At 42.8% G+C, this 12,990-nt stretch overlaps 17 non-coding genes across 17 annotated transcripts; all 17 read left to right on the top strand.

Annotated features, from left to right (window-relative positions):
* The first annotated feature begins 19 nt into the window (after positions 1 to 19).
* trnar-ccg (transfer RNA arginine (anticodon CCG)) lies at positions 20 to 92 on the top strand. Its single transcript has one exon. It is a non-coding gene; the product is annotated as a tRNA-Arg (tRNA).
* Positions 93 to 428: 336 nt separating this feature from the next.
* On the top strand, positions 429 to 501 carry trnar-ucg (transfer RNA arginine (anticodon UCG)). The gene has a single exon. It is a non-coding gene; the product is annotated as a tRNA-Arg (tRNA).
* Positions 502 to 1,450: 949 nt separating this feature from the next.
* trnar-ucg (transfer RNA arginine (anticodon UCG)) lies at positions 1,451 to 1,523 on the top strand. Its single transcript has one exon. It is a non-coding gene; the product is annotated as a tRNA-Arg (tRNA).
* A 1,362-nt stretch (positions 1,524 to 2,885) lies between these two features.
* On the top strand, positions 2,886 to 2,958 carry trnar-ucg (transfer RNA arginine (anticodon UCG)). Its single transcript has one exon. It is a non-coding gene; the product is annotated as a tRNA-Arg (tRNA).
* Positions 2,959 to 3,113: 155 nt separating this feature from the next.
* Positions 3,114 to 3,186, top strand: trnar-ccg (transfer RNA arginine (anticodon CCG)). The gene has a single exon. It is a non-coding gene; the product is annotated as a tRNA-Arg (tRNA).
* Positions 3,187 to 3,553: 367 nt separating this feature from the next.
* Positions 3,554 to 3,626, top strand: trnaq-uug (transfer RNA glutamine (anticodon UUG)). Its single transcript has one exon. It is a non-coding gene; the product is annotated as a tRNA-Gln (tRNA).
* A 948-nt stretch (positions 3,627 to 4,574) lies between these two features.
* trnaq-uug (transfer RNA glutamine (anticodon UUG)) lies at positions 4,575 to 4,647 on the top strand. The gene has a single exon. It is a non-coding gene; the product is annotated as a tRNA-Gln (tRNA).
* A 1,296-nt stretch (positions 4,648 to 5,943) lies between these two features.
* On the top strand, positions 5,944 to 6,016 carry trnar-ucg (transfer RNA arginine (anticodon UCG)). Its single transcript has one exon. It is a non-coding gene; the product is annotated as a tRNA-Arg (tRNA).
* Positions 6,017 to 6,586: 570 nt separating this feature from the next.
* Positions 6,587 to 6,659, top strand: trnar-ucg (transfer RNA arginine (anticodon UCG)). The gene has a single exon. It is a non-coding gene; the product is annotated as a tRNA-Arg (tRNA).
* A 161-nt stretch (positions 6,660 to 6,820) lies between these two features.
* On the top strand, positions 6,821 to 6,893 carry trnar-ucg (transfer RNA arginine (anticodon UCG)). Its single transcript has one exon. It is a non-coding gene; the product is annotated as a tRNA-Arg (tRNA).
* Positions 6,894 to 8,255: 1,362 nt separating this feature from the next.
* On the top strand, positions 8,256 to 8,328 carry trnar-ucg (transfer RNA arginine (anticodon UCG)). The gene has a single exon. It is a non-coding gene; the product is annotated as a tRNA-Arg (tRNA).
* Positions 8,329 to 8,483: 155 nt separating this feature from the next.
* trnar-ccg (transfer RNA arginine (anticodon CCG)) lies at positions 8,484 to 8,556 on the top strand. Its single transcript has one exon. It is a non-coding gene; the product is annotated as a tRNA-Arg (tRNA).
* A 367-nt stretch (positions 8,557 to 8,923) lies between these two features.
* On the top strand, positions 8,924 to 8,996 carry trnaq-uug (transfer RNA glutamine (anticodon UUG)). The gene has a single exon. It is a non-coding gene; the product is annotated as a tRNA-Gln (tRNA).
* A 1,293-nt stretch (positions 8,997 to 10,289) lies between these two features.
* trnar-ucg (transfer RNA arginine (anticodon UCG)) lies at positions 10,290 to 10,362 on the top strand. The gene has a single exon. It is a non-coding gene; the product is annotated as a tRNA-Arg (tRNA).
* Positions 10,363 to 10,523: 161 nt separating this feature from the next.
* trnaw-cca (transfer RNA tryptophan (anticodon CCA)) lies at positions 10,524 to 10,596 on the top strand. The gene has a single exon. It is a non-coding gene; the product is annotated as a tRNA-Trp (tRNA).
* Positions 10,597 to 10,932: 336 nt separating this feature from the next.
* On the top strand, positions 10,933 to 11,005 carry trnar-ucg (transfer RNA arginine (anticodon UCG)). Its single transcript has one exon. It is a non-coding gene; the product is annotated as a tRNA-Arg (tRNA).
* Positions 11,006 to 11,678: 673 nt separating this feature from the next.
* trnar-ucg (transfer RNA arginine (anticodon UCG)) lies at positions 11,679 to 11,751 on the top strand. The gene has a single exon. It is a non-coding gene; the product is annotated as a tRNA-Arg (tRNA).
* Positions 11,752 to 12,990: the final 1,239 nt, after the last annotated feature.

The raw sequence follows: 12,990 nt of genomic DNA, 5'->3' as shown, positions 1-12,990 counted from the left end.
TTGATTCATCAGTGAATGAGGCCCAGTGGCCTAATGGAAAAGGCATCAGCCTCCGGAGCTGGGAATTGTGGGTTCAAGTCCCACCTGGGTCATCTTTGAGGGCTTTCATTTAAGTGGGCTATGCAAGAAATTTCAGGATGATAACTTCAATATGACACTATAGCCCCAAGAATTAGCATAGAATGGGAAATTTTATGATATTGCTTTCAGTTTAGTTTGTTTCTGACAGTCTGTCAATGACTCTGGGTTCGAATCCCACCTGGTTCATCTTTCAAGAGTTGCATTTAAGCTGGCAGTGCAAGACAGAAATTCAAGGACGATATCTTCATTGTAGACATAAGAATTAGCATAGAACTAGCAATGTCATGATATCGCTTTTAGTTTGTTTATGACTGTGTGTCAATGCATCTGGGTTCACCAGTGAACGAGGCCCAGTGGCCTAATGGATAAGGCATCAGCCTTCGGAGCTGAGGATTGTGGGTTCGAGTCCCACCTGGGTCATCTTTCAAGCGTTGCATTTAAGCTGGCAGTGCAAGAAAGAAATTCAAGGACGATAACTTCACTGTAGACACAAGTATTAGAATAGAACTGGCAATTTCATGATATTGCTTTTAGTTTGTTTATGACTGTCTGTCAATGCCTCTTGATTTACCAGTGAACCCGGCCCAGTGGACTAATAGAGAAGGCATCAGCCTTCGGAGCTGAGGATTGTGGGTTCGAGTCCCACTTGGGTCATCATTCAAGAGTTGCATTTCAGCTGGCATTGCAAGAAAGTAATTCAATGGTGAACTTTTACTATAGACACAAGAATTAGCACAGAACTGGCATTTTTTGAAATAACTTTGAAATTTAGCTTGCATCAGAATGTTAATGAATACCTCAGGCTTAATCAGAGAAAAGGTCCAGTTGTCTAATAAATAAGGCATCAACCTTCGGAGCTGGGGGTTGTGAATTAAATTACCACCTGAGTCGTCAATGAGAGGTTAGATTTAAGTTGGCTGCGCAACAGGTACCAGGATGATAAGTGCAAGGAGACACAATAGCTGTGACAAAGGAACATGAGAGTTAGCATAGAACTGCCAACGGAACATGGGATCAAGTCCCACCTGGGTCATCTTTGAGGGCTTTAATTTAAGTGGGCTATGCAAGAAATTTCAGGATGATAACTTCAATATGACACTATAGCCCCAAGAATTAGCATAGAACGGGAAATTTTATGATATTGCTTTCAGTTTAGTTTGTTTCTGACAGTCTGTCAATGACTCTGGGTTCGAATCCCACCTGGGTCATCTTTCAAGAGTTGCATTTAAGCTGGCAGTGCAAGACAGAAATTCAAGGACGATATCTTCATTGTAGACATAAGAATTAGCATAGAGCTGGCAATGTCATGATATCGCTTTTAGTTTGTTTGTGACTGTGTGTCAATGCATCTGGGTTCACCAGTGAACAGGGCCCAGTGGCCTAATGGATAAGGCATCAGCCTTCGGAGCTGAGGATTGTGGGTTCGAGTCCCACCTGGGTCATCTTTCAAGCTTTGTATTTAAGCTGGCAGTGCAAGAAAGAAATTCAAGGACGATAACTTCACTGTAGACACAAGAATTAGAATAGAACTCGCAATTTCATGATATTGCTTTTAGTTTGTTTATGACTGTCTGTCAATGCCTCTTGATTTACCAGTGAACCAGGCCCAGTGACCTAATGGAGAAGGCAACAGCCTTCGGAGTTGAGGATTGTGGGTTCGAGTCCCACTTGGGTCATCATTCAAGTGTTTCATTTTAGCTGGCATTGCAAAAAGGAAATTCAATGGTGAACTTTTACTATAGACACAAGAATTAGCACAGAACTGGCATTTTTGAAATAACTTTCAATTTAGCTTGCATCAGAATGTTAATGAATACCTCAGGCTTAATCAGAGAAAAGGTCCAGTTGTCTAATAAATAAGGCATCAACCTTCGGAGCTGGGGGTTGTGAATTAAATTACCACCTGAGTCGTCAATGAGAGGTTAGATTTAAGTTGGCTGCGCAACAGGTACCAGGATGATAAGTGCAAGGAGACACAATAGCTGTGACAAAGGAACATGAGAGTTAGCATAGAACTGCCAACGGAACATGAGAACTAGCAATTTCATGAAAACTCTTTCAGTTTAGTTTGTTTCTGACTGTCTGTCAATGCCTCTGGGTTCACCAGTGAACAAGGCCCAGTGGCCTAATGCATCGGTCTTCAGAGCTGAGGATTGTGGGTTCATCTTTCAAGGTTGGTGTTTATGTTGGCAGTGCAAGGAAGAAATTCTAGGACGATAACGTCAATATGACACTATAGCCACAAGATTAATCATAAAATTTGCAAATTTCTGAAAACTCACTCAGTTCAGCTTGGATAAGACGGTCTGTAAATGCCTCTGTGTGGGCTTGTTGGAAAATACCCAGTGACCAAACGGATAAAGCATCAACCTTCAGAGCTGAAGATTGTGGGTTCATGTCATGAGAATTATCATAGAACAGGCAATTTTCTGAAATCTCACTCAGATCAGCTTCGGATAAGACTTTCTGTAATGCCTCTGGGTTCACTAACAGATGTGGCCCATTGGCCTAATGGATAAGGCATCAGCCTCAGGAGCTGTGAATTGTGGGTTCAAGTCCCACCTGGGTCGTCTTTCAGGGCTTTCATTTAAGTGGGCTATGCAAGAAATTTCAGGATGATAACTTCAATATGACACTATAGCCCCAAGAATTAGCATAGAACTGGCAATTTCATGATATTGCTTTCAGTTTAGTTTGTTTCTGACTGTCTGTCAGTGACTCTGGGTTCGAATAACAATGTCATGATATCGCTTTTAGTTTGTTTATGACTGTGTGTCAATGCCTCTGGGATCACCAGTGAACAGGGCCCAGTGGCCTAATGGATAAGGCATCAGCCTTCGGAGCTGAGGATTGTGGGTTCGAGTCCCACCTGGGTCATCTTTCAAGCGTTGCATTTAAGCTGGCAGTGCAAGAAAGAAATTCAAGGACGATAGCTACACTGTAGACATTAGAATAGAACTGGCAATTTCATGATATTGCTTTTAGTTTGTTTATGACTGTGTGTCAATGCTTCTTGATTCATCAGTGAACGAGGCCCAGTGGCCTAATGGATAAGGCATCAGCCTCCGGAGCTGGGAATTGTGGGTTCAAGTCCCACCTGGGTCATCACTCAGATCAGCTTCGGATAAGACTTTCTGTAATGCCTCTGGGTTCACTAACAGATGTGGCCCATTGGCCTAATGTATAAGGCATCAGCCTCAGGAGCTGGGAATTGTTGGTTCAAGTCACACCTGGGTCGTCTTTCAGGGCTTTCATTTAAGTGGGCTATGCAAGAAATTTCAGGATGATAACTTCAATATGACACTATAGCCCCAAGAATTAGCATAGAACTGGCAATTTCATGATATTGCTTTCAGTTTACTTTGTTTCTGACTGTCTGTCAATGACTCTGGGTTCGAATCCCAATGTCATGATATCGCTTTTAGTTTGTTTATGACTGTGTGTCAATGCATCTGGGTTCACCATTGAACAGGGCCCAGTGGCCTAATGGATAAGGCATCAGCCTTTGGAGCTGAGGATTGTGGGTTCGAGACCCACCTGGGTCATCTTTGAAGCATTGCATTTAAGCTGGCAGTGCAAGAAAGAAATTCAAGGACGATAACTTCACTGTAGACACAAGAATTAGAATAGAACTGGCAATTTCATGATATTGCTTTTAGTTTGTTTATGACTGTCTGTCAATGCCTCTTGATTTACCAGTGAACCAGGCCCAGTGGACTAATGGAGAAGGCATCAGCCTTCGGAGCTGAGGATTGTGGGTTCGAGTCCCACTTGGGTCATCATTCAAGAGTTGCATTTCAGCTGGCATTGCAAGAAAGTAATTCAATGGTGAACTTTTACTATAGACACAAGAATTAGCACAGAACTGGCATTTTTTTAAATAACTTTCAATTTAGCTTGCATCAGAATGTTAATGAATACCTCAGGCTTAATCAGAGAAAAGGTCCAGTTGTCTAATAAATAAGGCATCAACCTTCGGAGCTGGGGGTTGTGAATTAAATTACCACCTGAGTCGTCAATGAGAGGTTAGATTTAAGTTGGCTGCGCAACAGGTACCAGGATGATAAGTGCAAGGAGACACAATAGCTGTGACAAAGGAACATGAGAGTTAGCATAGAACTGCCAACGGAACATGGGATCAAGTCCCACCTGGGTCATCTTTGAGGGCTTTCATTTAAGTGGGCTATGCAAGAAATTTCAGGATGATAACTTCAATATGACACTATAGCCCCAAGAATTAGCATAGAACGGGAAATTTTATGATATTGCTTTCAGTTTAGTTTGTTTCTGACAGTCTGTCAATGACTCTGGGTTCGAATCCCACCTGGGTCATCTTTCAAGAGTTGCATTTAAGCTGGCAGTGCAAGACAGAAATTCAAGGACGATATCTTCATTGTAGACATAAGAATTAGCATAGAACTGGCAATGTCATGATATCGCTTTTAGTTTGTTTATGACTGTGTGTCAATGCATCTGGGTTCTCCAGTGAACGAGGCCCAGTGGCCTAATGGATAAGGCATCAGCCTTTGGAGCTGAGTATTGTGGGTTCGAGTCCCACCTGGGTCATCTTTCAAGCATTGCATTTAAGTTGGCACTGCAAGAAAGAAATTCAAGGACGATAACTTCACTGTAGACACAAGAATAAGAATAGAACTGGCAATTTCATGATATTGCTTTTAGTTTGTTTATGCCTGTCTGTCAATGCCTCTTGATTTACCAGTGAACCAGGCCCAGTGGACTAATGGAGAAGGTATCAGCCTTCGGAGCTGAGGATTGTGGGTTCGAGTCCCACTTGGGTCATCATTCAAGAGTTGCATTTCAGCTGGCATTGCAAGAAAGTAATTCAATGGTGAACTTTTACTATAGACACAAGAATTAGCACAGAACTGGCATTTTTTGAAATAACTTTCAATTTAGCTTACATCAGAATGTTATTGAATACCTCAGGCTTAATCAGAGAAAAGGTCCAGTTGTCTAATAAATAAGGCATCAACCTTCGGAGCTGGGGGTTGTGAATTAAATTACCACCTGAGTCGTCAATGAGAGGTTAGATTTAAGTTGGCTGCGCAACAGGTACCAGGATGATAAGTGCAAGGAGACACAATAGCTGTGACAAAGGAACATGAGAGTTAGCATAGAACTGCCAACGGAACATGAGAACTAGCAATTTCATGAAAACTCTTTCAGTTTAGTTTGTTTCTGACTGTCTGTCAATGCCTCTGGGTTCACCAGTGAACAAGGCCAAGTGGCCTAATGCATCGGCCTTCAGAGCTGAGGAATGTGGGTTCATCTTTCAAGGTTGGTGTTTATGTTGGCAGTGCAAGGAAGAAATTCTAGGACGATAACCAGCTTGGATAAGACGGTCTGTAAATGCCTCTGTGTGGGCTTGTTGGAAAATACCCAGTGACCAAACGGATAAAGCATCAACCTTCAGAGCTGAAGATTGTGGGTTCAAGTCATGAGAATTATCATAGAACAGGCAATTTTCTGAAATCTCACTCAGATCAGCTTCGGATAAGACTTTCTGTAATGCCTCTGGGTTCACTAACAGATGTGGCCTGTTGGCCTAATGGATAAGGCATCAGCCTCAGGAGCTGGGAATTGTGGGTTCAAGTCCCACCTGGGTCGTCTTTCAGGGCTTTCATTTCAGTGGGCTATGCAAGAAATTTCAGGATGATAACTTCAATATGACACTATAGCCCCAAGAATTAGCATAGAACTGGCAATTTCATGATATTGCTTTCAGTTTAGTTTGTTTCTGACTGTCTGTCAATGACTCTGGGTTCGAATCCCAATGTCATGATATCGCTTTTAGTTTGTTTATGACTGTGTGTCACTGCCTCTGGGTTCACCAGTGAACAGGGCCCAGTGGCCTAATGGATAAGGCATCAGCCTTCGGAGCTGAGGATTGTGGGTTCGAGTCCCACCTGGGTCATCTTTCAAGCGTTGCATTTAAGCTGGCAGTGCAAGAAAGAAATTCAAAGACGATAACTTCACTGTAGACACAAGAATTAGAATAGAACTGGCAATTTCATGATATTGCTTTTAGTTTGTTTATGACTGTGTGTCAATGCCTCTTGATTCATCAGTGAATGAGGCCCGGTGGCCTAATGGATTAGGCATCAGCCTCCGGAGCTGGGAATTGTGGGTTCAAGTCCAACCTGGGTCATCTTTGAGGGCTTTCATTTAAGTGGGCTATGCAAGAAATTTCAGGATGATAACTTCAATATGACACTATAGTCCCAAGAATTAGCATAGAATGGGAAATTTTATGATATTGCTTTCAGTTTAGTTTGTTTCTGACAGTCTGTCAATGACTCTGGGTTCGAATCGAACCTGGTTCATCTTTCAAGAGTTGCATTTAAGCTGGCAGTGCAAGACAGAAATTCAAGGACGATATCTTCATTGTAGACATAAGAATTAGCATAGAACTGGCAATGTCATGATATCGCTTTTAGTTTGTTTATGACTGTGTGTCAATGCATCTGGGTTCACCAGTGAACGAGGCCCAGTGGCCTAATGGATAAGGCATCAGCCTTCGGAGCTGAGGATTGTGGGTTCGAGTCCCACCTGGGTCATCTTTCAAGCATTGCATTTAAGCTGGCAGTGCAAGAAAGAAATTCAAGGACGATAACTTCACTGTAGACACAGGAATTAGAATATAACTGGCAATGTCATAATATCGCTTTTAGTTTGTTTGTGACTGTGTGTCAATGCATCTGGGTTCACCATTGAACAGGGCCCAGTGGCCTAATGGATAAGGCATCAGCCTTCGGAGCTGAGGATTGTGGGTTCGAGTCCCACCTGGGTCATCTTTCAAGCTTTGTATTTAAGCTGGCAGTGCAAGAAAGAAATTCAAGGACGATAACTTCACTGTAGACACAAGAATTAGAATAGAACTCGCAATTTCATGATATTGCTTTTAGTTTGTTTATGACTGTCTGTCAATGCCTCTTGATTTACCAGTGAACCAGGCCCAGTGACCTAATGGAGAAGGCAACAGCCTTCGGAGTTGAGGATTGTGGGTTCGAGTCCCACTTGGGTCATCATTCAAGAGTTTCATTTCAGCTGGCATTGCAAAAAAGAAATTCAATGGTGAACTTTTACTATAGACACAAGAATTAGCACAGAACTGGCATTTTTGAAATAACTTTCAATTTAGCTTGCATCAGAATGTTAATGAATACCTCAGGCTTAATCAGAGAAAAGGTCCAGTTGTCTAATAAATAAGGCATCAACCTTCGGAGCTGGGGGTTGTGAATTAAATTACCACCTGAGTCGTCAATGAGAGGTTAGATTTAAGTTGGCTGCGCAACAGGTACCAGGATGATAAGTGCAAGGAGACACAATAGCTGTGACAAAGGAACATGAGAGTTAGCATAGAACTGCCAACGGAACATGAGAACTAGCAATTTCATGAAAACTCTTTCAGTTTAGTTTGTTTCTGACTGTCTGTCAATGCCTCTGGGTTCACCAGTGAACAAGGCTCAGTGGCCTAATGCATCGGTCTTCAGAGCTGAGGATTGTGGGTTCATCTTTCAAGGTTGGTGTTTATGTTGGCAGTGCAAGGAAGAAATTCTAGGACGATAACGTCAATATGACACTATAGCCACAAGATTAATCATAAAATTTGCAAATTTCTGAAAACTCACTCAGTTCAGCTTGGATAAGACGGTCTGTAAATGCCTCTGTGTGGGCTTGTTGGAAAATACCCAGTGACCAAACGGATAAAGCATCAACCTTCAGAGCTGAAGATTGTGGGTTCATGTCATGAGAATTATCATAGAACAGGCAATTTTCTGAAATCTCACTCAGATCAGCTGCGGATAAGACTTTCTGTAATGCCTCTGGGTTCACTAACAGATGTGGCCCATTGGCCTAATGGATAAGGCATCAGCCTCAGGAGCTGTGAATTGTGGGTTCAAGTCCCACCTGGGTCGTCTTTCAGGGCTTTCATTTAAGTGGGCTATGCAAGAAATTTCAGGATGATAACTTCAATATGACACTATAGCCCCAAGAATTAGCATAGAACTGGCAATTTCATGATATTGCTTTCAGTTTAGTTTGTTTCTGACTGTCTGTCAGTGACTCTGGGTTCGAATAACAATGTCATGATATCGCTTTTAGTTTGTTTATGACTGTGTGTCAATGCCTCTGGGATCACCAATGAACAGGGCCCAGTGGCCTAATGGATAAGGCATCAGCCTTCGGAGCTGAGGATTGTGGGTTCGAGTCCCACCTGGGTCATCTTTCAAGCGTTGCATTTAAGCTGGCAGTGCAAGAAAGAAATTCAAGGACGATAGCTACACTGTAGACATTAGAATAGAACTGGCAATTTCATGATATTGCTTTTAGTTTGTTTATGACTGTGTGTCAATGCTTCTTGATTCATCAGTGAACGAGGCCCAGTGGCCTAATGGATAAGGCATCAGCCTCCGGAGCTGGGAATTGTGGGTTCAAGTCCCACCTGGGTCATCACTCAGATCAGCTTCGGATAAGACTTTCTGTAATGCCTCTGGGTTCACTAACAGATGTGGCCCATTGGCCTAATGGATAAGGCATCAGCCTCAGGAGCTGGGAATTGTTGGTTCAAGTCACACCTGGGTCGTCTTTCAGGGCTTTCATTTAAGTGGGCTATGCAAGAAATTTCAGGATGATAACTTCAATATGACACTATAGCCCCAAGAATTAGCATAGAACTGGCAATTTCATGATATTGCTTTCAGTTTAGTTTGTTTCTGACTGTCTGTCAATGACTCTGGGTTCGAATCCCAATGTCATGATATCGCTTTTAGTTTGTTTATGACTGTGTGTCAATGCATCTGGGTTCACCAGTGAACAGGGCCCAGTGGCCTAATGGATAAGGCATCAGCCTTTGGAGCTGAGGATTGTGGGTTCGAGTCCCACCTGGGTCATCTTTGAAGCATTGCATTTAAGCTGGCAGTGCAAAGAAATTCAAGGACGATAACTTCACTGTAGACACAAGAATTAGAATAGAACTGGCGATTTCATGATATTGCTTTTAGTTTGTTTATGACTGTCTGTCAATGCCTCTTGATTTACCAGTGAACCAGGCCCAGTGGACTAATGGAGAAGGCATCAGCCTTCGGAGCTGAGGATTGTGGGTTCGAGTCCCACTTGGGTCATCATTCAAGAGTTGCATTTCAGCTGGCATTGCAAGAAAGTAATTCAATGGTGAACTTTTACTATAGACACAAGAATTAGCACAGAACTGGCATTTTTTTAAATAACTTTCAATTTAGCTTGCATCAGAATGTTAATGAATACCTCAGGCTTAATCAGAGAAAAGGTCCAGTTGTCTAATAAATAAGGCATCAACCTTCGGAGCTGGGGGTTGTGAATTAAATTACCACCTGAGTCGTCAATGAGAGGTTAGATTTAAGTTGGCTGCGCAACAGGTACCAGGATGATAAGTGCAAGGAGACACAATAGCTGTGACAAAGGAACATGAGAGTTAGCATAGAACTGCCAACGGAACATGAGAACTAGCAATTTCATGAAAACTCTTTCAGTTTATTTTGTTTCTGACTGTCTGTCAATGCCTCTGGGTTCACCAGTGAACAAGGCCCAGTGGCCTAATGCATCGGCCTTCAGAGCTGAGGAATGTGGGTTCATCTTTCAAGGTTGGTGTTTATGTTGGCAGTGCAAGGAAGAAATTCTAGGACGATAACCAGCTTGGATAAGACGGTCTGTAAATGCCTCTGTGTGGGCTTGTTGGAAAATACCCAGTGACCAAACGGATAAAGCATCAACCTTCAGAGCTGAAGATTGTGGGTTCAAGTCATGAGAATTATCATAGAACAGGCAATTTTCTGAAATCTCACTCAGATCAGCTTCGGATAAGACTTTCTGCAATGCCTCTGGGTTCACTAACAGATGTGGCCTGTTGGCCTAATGGATAAGGCATCAGCCTCAGGAGCTGGGAATTGTGGGTTCAAGTCCCACCTGGGTCGTCTTTCAGGGCTTTCATTTCAGTGGGCTATGCAAGAAATTTCAGAATGATAACTTCAATATGACACTATAGCCCCAAGAATTAGCATAGAACTGGCAATTTCATGATATTGCTTTCAGTTTAGTTTGTTTCTGACTGTCTGTCAATGACTCTGGGTTCGAATCCCAATGTCATGATATAGCTTTTAGTTTGTTTATGACTGTGTGTCAATGCCTCTGGGTTCACCAGTGAACAGGGCCCAGTGGCCTAATGGATAAGGCATCAGCCTTCGGAGCTGAGGATGGTGGGTTCGAGTCCCACCTGGGTCATCTTTCAAGCGTTGCATTTAAGCTGGCAGTGCAAGAAAGAAATTCAAAGACGATAACTTCACTGTAGACACAAGAATTAGAATAGAACTGGCAATTTCATGATATTGCTTTTAGTTTGTTTATGAATGTGTGTCAATGCCTCTTGATTCATCAGTGAATGAGGCCCAGTGGCCTAATGGATAAGGCATCAGCCTCCAGAGCTGGGAATTGTGGGTTCAAGTCCCACCTGGGTCATCTTTGAGGGCTTTCATTTAAGTGGACTATGCAAGAAATTTCAGGATGATAACTTCAATATGACACTATAGCCCCAAGAATTAGCATAGAATGGGAAATTTTATGATATTGCTTTCAGTTTAGTTTGTTTCTGACAGTCTGTCAATGACTCTGGGTTCGAATCCCACCTGGTTCATCTTTCAAGAGTTGCATTTAAGCTGGCAGTGCAAGACAGAAATTCAAGGACGATATCTTCATTGTAGACATAAGAATTAGCATAGAACTGGCAATGTCATGATATCGCTTTTAGTTTGTTTATGACTGTGTGTCAATGCAACTGGGTTCACCAGTGAACGAGGCCCAGTGGCCTAATGGATAAGGCATCAGCCTTCGGAGCTGAGGATTGTGGGTTCGAGTCCCACCTGGGTCATCTTTCAAGCATTGCATTTAAGCTGGCAGTGCAAGAAAGAAATTCAAGGACGATAACTTCACTGTAGACACAAGTATTAGAATAGAACTGGCAATTTTATGATATTGCTTTTAGTTTGTTTATGACTGTCTGTCAATGCCTCTTGATTCACCAGTGAACCAGGCCCAGTGGACTAATGGAGAAGGCATCAGCCTTCGGAGCTGAGGATTGTGGGTTCGAGTCCCACTTGGGTCATCATTCAAGAGTTGCATTTCAGCTGGCATTGCAAGAAAATAATTCAATGGTGAACTTTTACTATAGACACAAGAATTAGCACAGAACTGGCATTTTTTGAAATAACTTTCAATTTAGCTTGCATCAGAATGTTAATGAATACCTCAGGCTTAATCAGAGAAAAGGTCCAGTTGTCTAATAAATAAGGCATCAATCTTCGGAGCTGGGGGTTGTGAATTAAATTACCACCTGAGTCGTCAATGAGAGGTTAGATTTAAGTTGGCTGCGCAACAGGTACCAGGATGATAAGTGCAAGGAGACACAATAGCTGTGACAAAGGAACATGAGAGTTAGCATAGAACTGCCAACGGAACATGAGAACTAGCAATTTCATGAAAACTCTTTCAGTTTAGTTTGTTTCTGACTGTCTGTCAATGCCTCTGGGTTCACCAGTGAAGAGGGCCCAGTGGCCTAATGGATAAGGCATCAGCCTTCGGAGCTGAGGATTGTGGGTTCGAGTCCCACCTGGGTCATCTTTCAAGCGTTGCATTTAAGCTGGCAGTGCAAGAAAGAAATTCAAGGACAAAAACTTCAATGTAGACACAAGAATTAGAATAGAGTTGTGAAGAAATGAAGAGTTGTTTTTGGACTTTAGTTTATTTTTTGTGTGGTTTTCCAGTTTTAAACCACCTAACAGCGGCATCTTGCTGGCTGGAGGGTGGTTAATTTTTTGTTTGTGTTTTGTACAATGGACGGATTATTGGCAAACGACACTGGAATGGCTGGAGAGACACGCATGGCAAACGACACTGGACTGGCTGGAGAGAGACGCATGGCAAACGACACTGGACTGGCTGGAGAGAGACGCATGGCAAACCACACTGGACTGGCTGGAGAGAGACGCATGGCAAACGACACTGGACTGGCTGGAGAGAGACGTATGGCAAACAACACTGGACTGGAGAATCGACAACGAGCAGGACACGGTAAAAATCAAGATTTAAGAGATCTACTTGGTAAAAGGAAATACTTAAAGGAGGCAACAGTGATTGTGAATGTGGAAAATGTTAGTGAGGTGAAGGCTGTTGATATTATTAAAGCGGTGACGGAGAAATGTGGATATGGGGAAATCTTGGCACTAAGGCCAAGACAAGGAAAAGAATACGAGCTGACAATGGAAAAAGAAGAAACTTGTGATAAACTGACTGAGGGATTGGTAATAAATGGAGTGAACTGTGAGATAAAAAAACTTCAAAACAGAGACTATGTTGTCTCTTTCATGCATCTGCCCGTCTACCTTGCTGATGAAGAGATTTTAAATAAACTGGAGGTTTGGGGGGTTTCCCCAATTTCAAAAATAAAGCGGCGTGTTTATCCGGGCACCAGCATTGAGGATGGGACGAGATACGTAAAGGCGCGGTTCCCGAAGGAGGTGGCCTCCCTCCCTTACAGCACAAAAATAGAAACGGCAGAGGGACCACAATATTTTCGGGTGATGCACAGTCATCAGGTTAAGACTTGTCGGCTGTGCATGAGCCCAGACCATGTGGTGAAGGACTGTCCGGAGTTCACGTGCCATAAATGCGAGGAGAGAGGCCATTTCGCGAGAAATTGCAATTCTGTGACGTGCCCGGATTGCAATTTGGTTTTAAATAAGTGTGAGTGTTGGATGCAGGGTGAGGAGGAGGAGGAGGAGCAGCAGGTGGGCGGGCAGGTGCATGAAAGAGACAACGAACAGCGAGTTGATGGAGAAACAGTACGAGGTGAAGGAC

This window comes from Carassius gibelio, chromosome B1, assembly GCF_023724105.1.
Source record: "Carassius gibelio isolate Cgi1373 ecotype wild population from Czech Republic chromosome B1, carGib1.2-hapl.c, whole genome shotgun sequence".
Lineage (NCBI taxonomy): Eukaryota > Metazoa > Chordata > Actinopteri > Cypriniformes > Cyprinidae > Carassius > Carassius gibelio.
Note: the sequence above shows the minus strand (reverse complement) of the source record. Positions and strands in the feature narration are given on the sequence as shown.